This window comes from Sturnira hondurensis, unplaced genomic scaffold, assembly GCF_014824575.4.
Source record: "Sturnira hondurensis isolate 20B ecotype Veracruz unplaced genomic scaffold, ASM1482457v3 Scaffold0022566, whole genome shotgun sequence".
Lineage (NCBI taxonomy): Eukaryota > Metazoa > Chordata > Mammalia > Chiroptera > Phyllostomidae > Sturnira > Sturnira hondurensis.
The window spans coordinates 10,889,486-10,902,716 of record NW_028095197.1 but is presented as its reverse complement, the minus strand read 5'-3'; positions in this window follow the sequence as shown (position 1 = coordinate 10,902,716).

Sequence of the window (13,231 nt, the reverse complement as noted above, 5' to 3'; positions counted from 1 at the left end):
GACACTGTGTTCCTAAGAGTCATAGTAACATGATAGGCTCTCACAATCACCCCCTGACGGAATCGGCCTGGGCCTCATGTCCTTAGGCTTCACGAAGCTGTCCTGGTCTTCTCTAGTGCCCGTGTGCACCTGGGGGATAGTGTTTTGAAGAAGCAGTTTCCAATATTAGTATGTCCCAGGGCAGTCCAGAAGGTATCCAGCCATGCAATGTGAAAAATAGAGACATTTACTGAAGAAGATACAAGCTACAAGAAACACTGTGTATAGGACAGTGATGCCTCAGTCCTCTTCAAAGTAGGCACCTTGGGACCTCACACAGTTCTCCCAGTCGCCATCAGCTTCCCCATCATATTTTCCTGAATCTCAGTGAGGGTCAGAAATCTCTTTGCTTTCAAAGGTGATTTTAGTTTTGGGAAAAGCCAGAAGTCACACAACAAATCTTGGCTGTAAGGGGGCTGAGTCACCTGGGTGATTAGATGTTTTACCAAATAACTCTGCACCAGACATGATGCATGAGCGGGTTCATTGCCATGATGAAGCTGCCAATCACCACTTGCCCATAGTTGTGGTCTTCTGAATCATCTGAATAGTTTAGGCAGGGGAATGTTCAAGCTCAATGCAAAATTTGGTGCAGATTCATTGTTCTACTCACTCAGTCATTTTGGATGCAATAGCATCTCACATGCTCATTCAGTGGTGTCTACCACCCCCACTGATTAGTACAGTGAAGTTGTCATTGTTCATACATGTACATTTCCGTCTACTGTCCTGACTGTCTTTGATGTTGCACAAACTGTTGTTGTTATCCTAACAATGGCTGGACTTTTTCTGGACAGGCCAAATATGTGAGAAACAGCAGAAAAAATTTGATTTTACAAAGTAAGGCAAAAGGTAAGAATAATTAGAATTTGCTATTTTAGACATAAGAATACAAAAATATGTTTAAATTGTGATACTACTGATATCTTAGCCATAGAACAAGTTCCTAAATAATGTATTACCTAGAAATTGTTTTCATGCCCAAGGTATTTATTTTAAATAAAAGGTCCAACTAATCTATCTTTTCAATTCAACATTCAAATATGTGAATAAAGACATGCCTACAGCCTGGCCAGTTTCCTCCGTTGGTTAGAGCATCATCTCATATACCTTTGAAATGGTTGTGGGTTCAATTCTCAGTGAGGGCATGTACGGGAAGCAGTCTATCAATGTTTCTCTCATATTGGTGCTTCTCTTTCTCTGTCTCAAATCAGTGACCATATGCTCAGGTGGGAATTTTTTTCAAAATACTTACAAATATAGAAAAAAATATAACGATTTAAATAAAGACACTAAGCCAGAACCACCATACACTGGCAGGTATTTGCCAGTGTCCTAGCAAATACGTGGGAATCCCAATGTGGTTTTTTAATAATCTCATTCTGACCCCAGGATGAGGGGGTTTGAAAAGCTTTCAATCCTTAAAACAGAATATTCAAAAAAAAAAATCCCAAATGAATATGAATGCAATTAATTTACAGAGTGTTAGCTCTTAACAAAAAATATCCAGAGATATCCACATCTGGTTTGGAAGGAAAGGAAAGATAAAAAAAACTAACAAGAAATGTAAGACATGTTATTTTGTTCAATCTGACTAATTATGTAAAATACTGATGAACTTTGATCATAACTTTTTTGGTAATACCTGAAGCAGGTGAAAAAACGTTTATCTGTTATTTGGTCTTCTAAAGTAAAATCTTCAAGTAGCATGTGGAAAGGTCACGCAGAGCATTCAGCAGGCTTAGGGTGAAACGTTAGCGAGAAGCTGACTGGTCTGGATATGAGGCGATGAGGTCTCAGGGGTGTCATCTTGGAGTACGCCATCCTGAACCCTAATTTCCCTATAGCAGGGGTGGGGAACCAGTGTCGGGTTAAGCCCTTTGCATTTCATTCCTGGGTCTTGAGTTCTCATACCTTCTGTTGGCAATTAATTCAGTGCTGGATTGATTCTGCTACCCCTTGCTTCCAGGAGAAATCAGGGGAAAGGTCAAATGACTTACACAAAATGAAGTAAAAATGTAGTGATCTGAAATTGGGATTTTCAGAGCCTATCAAAATTATCCCTGGGATACATAAAGAAATAGCCATTTATAGTCATTGTCTTTAGTTCTCTAGTGCTGTGTAACAAATTACCCCCCAAATTTTGTGGCCTAAAACAATAAACTGTTATAATCTCACAGTGGCTGTGGGTCTGGAACTCAGAAGAAGCTTAACTAGGTGGTTCTGGCTTAGTGTCTCTCATGGGCCTGCTGTCAAGATACTGACTAGAGCTGCGTCACCCTAAGGCATGACTCAGGCCAGAAGCTCTGCTCTCAAGGGGGGTTACTCATCTCGATGGCAAGTGAGTGCCATTGGCAAGAGGACTCAGTTCCTCACCGCACAGACCTCTCCATAACCCTGCTTATCTCACAGCATTGCTCCAGCTTCCCAGAACCAGTGATGCAAGAGAGAACAAGACAAAGTCACAGTACCTTCCCTGGCTGGTGTGGCTTAGTGGACTGAGCGCTGGACTGCAAACCATGAGGTTGCCAGTTCAATTCCCAGTCAGGTCTGGGTTGCAGGCCAGGTCCCCAGCTGGGGGCATGTGAGAGGCAACCAATCAACACACTGATGTTTCTCTCCCTCCCTTTCTTCCTCCCCCTTCCCCTTCCCCCAAAAAGATAAATAAAAATTTTTTTAATAAACAATGTTTTAAAAGTCACAGTACCTTTTATGACCTAGCCTCAGGAGACACACACCACAGTTATTACACTACTCCATTGGTTAAACAAAAAAACCCTCTTCAGTGTGCAAGGGGCTGTGCAAGGGCATGAAGGCTAGTCACTGGGGATCACGGGGTTGGGGGGAGGGGTGCCCTGCATACCATAACTCTTTAAGAACCTGTGAACAGACAGAAAATGCTTTAGTAGTCAGCTTTGAAGCTTTGAGGTTTTGAAGAAACTTTTTCACCCCAGAGGCAAGAATTGGATGTGAGCCCAGGTCCTCTGAGTCAGGTTGTCTCTTGCATCCCACAACAGTGGGGCCAGAGGATTTGAGTGCAGGACAGACTCACTCTTCCCTGTGGCTCTGTCCTAACCTTTCGACAGAGAAGGTGGGCATATGTAGGTTAGAATGCAACCCTTTGGAGCCCCCAAACATTTGGGGTGGAGCCCATACCTGACTCCTACTCCCCATGGCTCCCCTTCAACTCCTATATACCACTAAATAGCTAAAGAGGTTTTCTCCTTCTTGCTGCTCCACAAAGATAGTCCCTTTATTCTTGGTGTGTTTTAAGCATTTTAAAAGTTTATTGACGTTCCTAGGCATTCAAAGAAGATAAGGAGTTTATGAGTGCTTCCTCCACCCTGCTGACGAGAAGAGCGGTATTTGACCTCTCTAACTCTGGTTCCTCATTTTAAAAATAGAAACAGAGATTGCATTTGTAGGATAGTTGTGAGGTCAAATGAGATGATTCGCTCAAGGTGTTTACCACAGTGCCAGGCACATAGGTCACGCACAATAAAGAAATAAATATTTAGCGAGCAATCAAGAAACATTTGTAAAGCAAAGCCTTATCATCGATATTATTGGACACTTCACTGTCCTGGAATCTCAGTCTCTTCTTGTGAAAAATGAATCAGTAAGATGGGATTGGGGATGGAAATGGCTTTTCTGTATCCCCTCTGCCGTGGAAAAGGTACATGGGTCATCTTGAGAAGAACCGTGAGACTGAACCTCTGGTGGCAGGAGTGGCGCCATAACAGCTTAGTATGTCCGCTGAGGCCTGGGAACACAGAGTGGGGACACATGCCTTTCTTCGCTATCCCTGAAGTAGACAATCAGTTGGGTCTATCAAACTTCAGGAGTATAAGACTCCGTAACCCACTGACGCCTCTCACACACAGGAGAAACGCCCTGAAACCAATCCCCGGATGACCCAGAGTTTTCTCCGACAAGCTCAGTCATAACCAGTGCACTTTTACAAGGTTTTATTCTCTTTTGCAAATAGCCAGCTGGTGACTTAATTGAATTCGCCCAGTTGTTTTCAAAACAACCAGGGGTATGACCAAATTCAGTCTTTTCTTCAAACTAGTTTTGCGTGTCTCTGTGACATGACGATATATGTTATTTTAAACTCCTTATTTTTAATGATATAAACAATGAAAGCCCAAGTAAGAGAAAGGAGCTAACACATTTATTCCCATTCTGCCATCTGTTTAAAGCTGCTGATGTAATTCCAGTTTGCAATTGCATTAGCGCTTGCCTCCTGGACTTCTTCCTTATTTCCTTTCAGATTTCAGGCCTTCTGTACTGAAGAGAAAGCAGTGCCTCTAGGATGTTGGTCCATTAATGCGAAGCTACGGTCTAGCTCTGGCCATTTTCAGACTGGTCTCTGATTTGGATTTCCTTCACGATTAGCTAGAATGACTGTAACTGGAGTGTTATTTGCTTAAATGTATTTGGTATTTAAGGTTTGATTAGTGATGTTTTCAGCAATATCATCAACAATCAGCAGATTTGTTTACACTGCAGAGGATGGCAGAGATTAAGGGCTGTGGTCGCGCATTCTCAATCATCACATATTGGCTGTTTTTTTTTTTACTTTTATCTCTTGAATTATGCCGCAGAATTCAATATTAATTTGTTTTCTAAAACGCAGCTGCTTTACACTGGTTTTGTTCAACGGTGTGGTATTTTGCAGGGTGTGTATGTCTTTTATGAGGCTGGGTCTCATTTAAAATTCTATTTTGGGAGGAGAGAGTGGGTTCTTTGCTTGGATATATCCTGAGGGCATGGGTCCAGCCCTTTTTCTTTTCCTTTTCAAATACCCACCCTATGGGGACGTGGCCTCGGGGGAGGTTGACAAGTTGTGTGAGGGCAGGAAAACTGGGACTTGGGCAGCTGCCTTCGCTTTTCTGAACCTCGGTTTTCCTGCCTGAGATATTACACTAGATTTTAACACCTCTCTCCTTTAAACAAATTCTGTTTATATCTGAAAGGGGCACCTTTCCCCTTTTCTGACATTAGTATAGGAGAGGACATAACTTATGTGCATGACGTTGAATCTCATGTCAGAAAATGTCATCAGGATAGTAGAAGGTGGGATTGGAAGTGACCTGAAGGACTCTCTCCAAAGCTCTTTCAGACTCTCAGCCACACCCACCCTCAGAAGCTAAGGGCACAGCCACTGGAGAGGAGTGGGTTCACTGGGTCCCAAGAACACGGCTTGACTTCAGCAGGCTTGTCTGGAGTGCCCCTGCCTATTCGGAACCGTGGCTCACCACTGAGGCTCAAAGCCATCTGTGGGCTTCTGTTTTCTAATATTAATGTCTGGGTCCCACGTTTGACTTACCAGGTCAGAACTTGGGGGAGTGGGGGTCAGGTATTTGTCCATTACAAAGCTCCTTGGCTGATTGGGGGCACCAGTCAAGGAGGAAATTTTCATTCAGATGGAGTGGAATCCGAAAGAGATCTGATTAGGGAACCCAGAGACCAGGGTTTGAGCCACGACCCAAGCACTGAGGGCACACGGAGAGGGAACTAGCGTGACCAGGTGAGATCAGGGAAGCCTCCCGAAGGAGGTAACATGTGAGTTAGACCTTGAAGAATGAGAAGAGATTTTTTTTTAGGAAATAAAGAACAGTTGTAAGAAGGAAGGTATGGAAATGTGCCACAAAGGGTGTGTGCCAAAGTAGGAGGAGCAAAAGGCAAATTTTCACCCACTCATCTCTCCCAGAGACCACGTGGGGTGTTTCCACTGGCAGACACGACTCCTCCCATGGGGAGGTTGACAGGAACACACCTGGAGAAGGGGAGCATCTGGAGCTGGGTCTGTAAAAGCTCACTGCAAGTCATGACTCCAGGCAATGACTTTGGAACTGATTCTGTAGGCTGTTGTTCCCAAGCGCAAGGTCACAGCACCCTGGTGGGCCATGATCAGTCGTGAGGGGTTACTGGGAGGAATGTGTTAGTGCTGAGCATTACAGACCCAGAAGAGGACAGGCTCTGGAGCCAGACCTCAGGGTTCAGCTACCCCACTCACCAACCATAGCCCCTACTCTCCCCTGGGCAAGTTACCTGGGCACTCAGTGCTCCGGTTTCTTAATCTGCCAAACAGAGATAATAACAGTGCCTAGCTCATGAGGGTGTTATGAGGATACAGTGGTAGTATCTGTAAAACACTTGGAAGAGTATTTAGAAATATAGATATCATTATTAACATTACTATTGCTATTGTTTTCTTGCTATTTCTATAAGAGTTTGGGAAGTCGTACCCACATACATTTGAGGAGGCGCAAGCTTATGTGTATATTTCACACCCACTTGCTCTCTTGAACGTCAGAGATCAAGGTGGGTGTGAGCCATTATCCAGCAAGTTGTACATAGCCTTGGTTATGTCCTGGGCAGTAAGTGGGGCCTGCAAATGGTGGAGCATGGTCACAGGCATGCCAAGCCCCCTGAGTAAGGTTAGCATATAAAATACAAATAAATTTAAATTTCAGATAAAAAATGAATAAATTTTTAGTATAACTACACTCCAACTATTGTATGGGATATGCTTATGCTCACAAAATCCAAGTATAGGCAGAGCATCCACCGGACTCTGGTTACACTGTAGGAGCCCGAGTTCCATCCAGTCAGGCTGGACCTCCATGGCCCCCTGAGAGCAGATTCCCACAAGTAGAGACCCGAGCCTGATCCCTGAGAAGTCTTCAGGGAAGCTGGTTTGAGCCCTGAGGCAGAAGAGGATTTTGGTAGGTGGGGAAACAGCATATACAGTGTGGAAATCTAGCTCCAAGGCAGAGAACATGGGAGAATTTGCTGTTTCACAACCATGGAGAAGGCAATGGAGGCTGGGGCTTCAAAGAGAGAGAGAGAGAGAGAGAGAAAGAGCGAGTATGTGACTACACAGGGTGGCACTCAAGAGGACATATGGTCAGGGAAGTGTTTGGGGGCCAGGAGTTCAGGAGTTTAAGATATTAGATTGAATGAGTTACTACCCAGTTCCTGAATTAGTCATTTTGCTTCCTTTCTTAATGGATTTCATTACAGACATTCAAGTTCCCCTCAGCATTGCCACTTTTCTCATTTCATAATTAGTTTGTTTGTTTGTTTGTTTGCTTGTTTTACAATTCTTCTGTGTTCAGTTAGTGAAAGGCTGTAAGATGGATAGGAACAGCCAGACTCAGTGATGATTTAACAAGTAATAAACTGCAGTCGAACAAGCTTGTCATCGGAAGCCTTATTCTGCTATCTGAAGCAAACACGGCAGAACTCGCTTATTTAATTAGAAGCTGTTTTTACTGGAATGCTTCCAGGAGGACAGTGGGTGTATTTCTATGGCATTTTAGGGCTCCTTGGATTTCAGGGATCTTATAGATAGAACTTAAATAAAAGAGGGGGCAGTTAAAACGAAACCCTTGAACGGCCACTTTCTCCGAGAGTGTCTGTTGATGGCTTCCTTCCCCTTCAGCTGCTGAGGATGAAGACCTTTATCCCCAGAACAAGACAGATATAAATTACATAAAAATGTACCAAGTTCCTTTGGTGTTTTTCCCAGATTTAGAAGACACACATCCTGCCATTTCTTGATTAATTGCTACATGGAAGTTGCTGAAAGGCAAGCTTGGCTCCACAGAACGAAGGGCTCGCATGTGATTGCAGAAACCCTGCCAGGCTGGGTGAGGAGCGTTCGGGTGTTAGTCTCGGGCACAGCGGTAATTCTTTGTGGGACCTTGGGCAAATCGTTTGCCTCCACCGGGCTTCTATCTCCTCCTCTATAGAATGAGAAGGAGATCTTTACATTTCCTTTCAGGGGCTCCATTCTGAAATCCTGGGACCTGCGGGCAAGAAGGCTGTCCAAAGAGAGTGTTGGGGCAAGACAGGGCAGCAAGGAAAGACCTTCTGATGGATGGCGATGCTGAGCAGGGGCTGAAAAGAAGGACAAATACAAGTGAAAGGAGAGAACTGTACAAATTTGTTCCAAACAAATTATTGTAGACATATGCAAAGCTTTACCTCGATGAAGCAGAGCCTACCAGGAGGTTCTTGGAGTCATTACTGTTTTCAGGCTAAGCTGATGCATGTGCAGATGTGAAGTGCTTGGCATAGACCTTCCTGCTTCTAGGAACCGTGGAGTAGGTTGTTCAGCTCAATCCTCCTACTGAAAGCAACTAAAAATATGGATTTTTAAAAAAACCATCAAGCATACGAAAAGAAAATAGGAAGTTACTGGATTAAAAATAAAGGGAAGATGAAAACCTAGTGAGATGAGTCAACACAGAAACTGCCCTAGATCTGATCATATCTGCAGAGCCCTCAGAATTAAAGCTTTGTTCTGGCATTCTTTTATTTTTAAGATTTTATTTATGTATTTATCTTTAGAGGGGAAGGAGAGAGGGAGAGAAACATCAATGTATGGTTGCCTTTCGTGCATCCCCTGCTGGGAGTTGGCCTGCAGGGAACCGCCGGCTTGCAACCCAGGCATGTGCCCTGACTGGGAATTGAACCATGATCCTCTGGTTCGCAGGCCTGTGCTCAATCCACTGAGCTACACCAGCCAGGGCGTGTTCTGGCATTCTTGAGAGGTGTGTGCCTGGGGGGAAGTCAAAGGCCAAGCCCTTTCCATGAAGCATTTCCCAGGAGACCCTTCCCACAACCAGCCGCAACCCCAAGGGCTTAACGCCCAGGATGAGAGTGACGCAGAAGAGACACAACCCCCATGGAATTAGATAGACCCTGGTTCCAGTCCTTTGGGTCCTCTTCTAGTCCCTTGTTACTCAAAGTGTGGGCCATGGATCCACAATGTCAGCAGCAACTGGGAGCTTATTAGACACTCAAATTCTTGGGCCTCACTCCAGACCAACTACATCAGAATCTATTCTTCAACAAAATCCTTGGTAAAAGCAAATCCAAATTCTCTCAGGAGAAATGTTCTTCCATTGTAGGTCTCAAATTATTCCGGAAAATGATTGTTTTCTAATACAACTAGTAAAGAGTCAGAGATCACAAGTCACAGAAGGAAATTAGGCTCCATAAGAGAAAACCAGCAGAAACAACAGACAATAGAAACAGAACTACAGAGACTTCACATGGTGGAATCATCAGATGTGATAATTCCTGTAAATATTTCTGTGAAGCAATAGTTTACATTCACAACAGCTGAGTGTGAAGGGAATCACAAAATAAAAACAGACTTGAAGATGTCTGCAATTAATAGGAACCTATAATAATTCATAACAGATTTGGAAAGAACCACAGGAATTCCAGACATAAGTATTTAGCATAATTCCTAGGTCTTACCTGTTTGTGGATGGCTGGCTTGGGGTAATGAGCTACCTGTGATTGAAAGTGTATGAACAAACCTAGACAACTGGTTAGCAGGGTCATTGCAAAGCAGAGTCTAGCACTGGCTAAGCATTAGCCTGGTCATCCTCAAGCATCCTTCTGCTGCAGATGCCGTTTTTCTAAGAACAGGATATCATTGGCCAGGGCCTTTGGGATGGTTTCTAGCTTGACTTCTCTGTGTAGCCTTGGGAATCCTGCACAAGGTGGCTGGGTCACCCATTGCCCTGGGGTAAATAACACCACTACTGTTTAACACTCGCAGGGAGGTAGGGGTCACCTTCAGGAGCTCCAGGGGAGACAGAGACAGCCCATACGGGGGACACATCAGGTGCCATGGGTCCAGGAGAAGTTTCTGAGCTGTGAATCAAACTGAGTATATGCACACTTCTGCTTGAGTCTTCACAGCCCCTTTCCCTTGCAAACATTCCCAGAGCTTCATAGAACAAAAAGGAGATATGAATAAAAGAATAAAAGGAGAAAACACCTGGTGTCCTTCTTTTGACCCTCTGCCCATCTCAGCTCCATTTATCCTCTTCTTCGTGTACTCTTGTCAAACTCTCTGTGGAGGAAGTCTGTGGCTGTATTTTCTGCCTGCCCGCACTTCAGAACCCACGCACCCTGACTTCTCCACATGAGCTTATTCAAGTCCCGCCCCTCCTTTGGTTTATCCTCCCCAACTTCTCTGATCTTCTCTTACCTGGGGCTCTCTCTTTGGAAATTTCTGTTACCAATCTAGGATACCTAAACCCCTCTCCATGATGTCGTTAAATCTGCACAATAATCACTCCAGAGAAGTATTTTATTATTTCTATTTTATAATAATATGCATTCATTTTAGAAAAATGAGAAAAATACATGTAAACAAAAGGAAGCAACTTGAAGTCCTCTCTGAAGGTGTCCAGAGGTAACTTTACTACTGTTAATATTTGGTATTTTTTGCCAGACTTTTTCTACAATTTTTTGAGGAAAGAAAGTGAGATTTTTGTATGCTAAGTGTATGTTCTTATAACCTATTTTTATTTTCACAAACAATAGATAGTGAACCTCTTTCCATGCTAGTAAATACACATCTCCAATGTAATTTTTAATGTTTGCACACTATGGATATAGAATAACTTTTTTAGCAAATCTTGCATCCTTGGGCATTTGAAGTTCAACCTTCACTAATCAAAATAGCATCGTATAGCTATATTTTTGTTCATATCAGTGTTTCTTCAAGATAGATTCCTTGATGTAGAAATACATGAATACTTTTGATTTTGATGAATGTCCCTTACAGCAAGGGCATACGAATTTAGACTTCAAGCAACAATGTGTGAAAGTGAACATGACCCGGCACTCTAACGTTTGGGTATTACTGTTTTTATTCTCTTGGTTAATTTTGCAAGTAGCTTTTTATTGCTGTTTTAATCTGATTATAAATAAGAGAGAACACTTTCTCTTTTGTTTGCCACTGATATTTTTCTTTTGTGAATTAAACTATTGGTATTTGGTATATATTAACATATAGTCTGACAGAGAGAAATAAATATTAGCATCTTCATCATCATCATTCTTATAGGCAGTAGCCGTTGTACATTCCAAATAGCTTCCCCCAATTTGTCATTTTCTTTTAATTTAATTCAATTTTATTTTATTAATGTAGGCCACACCAAGGTTTAAATTTGTGATGTGAACAAACTCATGCTCCATATGGTTTTTGCCTTTAGTTGCATGCTTAGAGAGATATTTCCCACCCTAAGATTATATAAATATTTACCTGAGAGTATTTTTATAGTTTCACGTTTCACATTGAAATCATCCACATACCTGAAATTTCCTTTCATCTAACGATGGGATAGAGACAAGTGGCATTTCATAAAAGGACAAATGGTTTTTCTAGTCAACATTTTAAGTATTTTTCAAAAGGAACAGAGCAGAGACATTTTTGAATCGAGACCTGTGAATGGCTATATCTCTGAGTGGAAAGAAATTAATTACCACATGTCAGAAATCAGCATGGGGCCAGAGCTATTAAACATACTAATGGCTTGGATGGAAGGAGAGCGGCAAAAAAGCAGGCTGTGAGCTTCTCCCCGTCCAGTGGTGACTTAAGTGGGTTACTTACAGTCTAGGATGACAAAGTGAGGAAAGCCAGGCGCCCTTTGGTGTCGGGGGAGGGAGCAGCCACGGTGTCAGAAGACAGAATCAGATCTGGTTGTGATCTGCCTGCAAGGCTCACCCCACGACTCCTTGGCTCTCCTTATGAAGACTGGAAACAGAGCAGAAAGCCTGAGAAGGGCCAGGGCCTTCCATACCAGCACCCCTTCATAGCCAGGCCTGCAAAGACCACACCCAGTGGCTTTTCCAGCTAATACTTCAGCTGCCGCCTGCGCTCAAGGTTCCTTTCTGCGTGGCCACCCTCTTTGGTTGGGCTCCATGGAACTCCAGCTCCTGCTTGCCTCCATCCTCGACTCCGTTATTCTCTTCAAAGCCCATGTTTTGTATTAAAATCATTCCTCTCTGGGCTTTTCTCCTTATGCTGTATGGCAGTCCCAGTATTGCATGACCTTTCCACCTTTAAATAATTTTTCATAACGCAGTATTTTCTGAAATCAGACCTTGATTTTACTACGGGCAAGAAACGAAATCGCAACTTGTTCCCACATGTTTTAACACAAACCTCTGAGTAATCCTGACAGACAGGTGGGCAAGATCCTGGGGACAAAGCCCAGATTTGAGAAGGGTTTGTCTGGGGGGCACAGTGAACCAGGAGCACCAGGGTCCTGCTTCCGAACTCTGCCCACCTCCCTCAGAGGCCCCTTTCCTACCCAACTTGATGGCTCTTGGGAGTCTTGTGATTCGACAGAACTCTAACAGGTCTCACTGTCGCAGCCCATTGCTGGGTTTTACGTGTACCAAGATTCATGCCCAAGCTCTCAGAAGGTCCACTTCCAGACTAATTTTTGTGTATTTCCTATACATAAAATGAGAGATGGACAAGGAGCGAGTGTTACCACAGTCAGGCTGTTGCTCTGAGAAGGCTTCTCAGAATATCCTGTCTGGGCAGGCTGCGAGCTTCTCCGTGCTGGGGCCTGTCAGAGTAGATTTGTTTCAGAGTCCTTAAAGGTCATTTGTTGTCCTGTCTTGCAATCGTTCCCCATCCCCACTACGCTTTCCCTCTCCCACTCCCAATTCATGCCTATACCACAGGTATAGGCTCAGATCTGGGACCCTTATTAATTCAATCCACAACCCTGGGGTTATTGTTAACACTATTGGAGAGAAAAGGTTCTGGTCTTTCCATAGGGTTATCTGAGATGCTGATGACCATCTAGCTTCTGGGAGGGGGAACCTTCCTGAGGGGCCCCCAGAAGAGGGCCAAGCTGAGAGGGGGCAGAAAGGGGAAGACTCAGTCCTCAGGACATTGTCTGGGCCGTGAATCCAGCCGCTGCTGAAAGCAATACCTTGAGCTTTACAGTCATGTGAGCCAAGAGATTCCTTTTCTTATGTGTGTAAACCAATTTGAGTTGCGATCCAAAGACCTTTAATTAATACGAAGTCCCATCCACATCCAAGGCTGTGAGTCTTTGGCAGACTGTGGGGGTGCAGAAACGGTGTCCACACTGTCTCAGCACCTAGCTCCTCCTCCTGTGGGTCCTGCTGCTTATTATTCATGAAATGTCAATATTTGCTCCTTGGTGGTGCAAGGTTCCAGACCAGCAGGACTTTCAGGGCAACCCCTGAAGGATTTCCTTTCCAGTAAGTGGTCCAGCCGCGGGAATCCTGTGTGAAGATCACAGACGATGGTAAGGGAGCCTTTGCTGTACGTCTTTCTGGAATGGTACCACCTCCTACTTCTGGAAAATAACCCCTTCGCCGACTC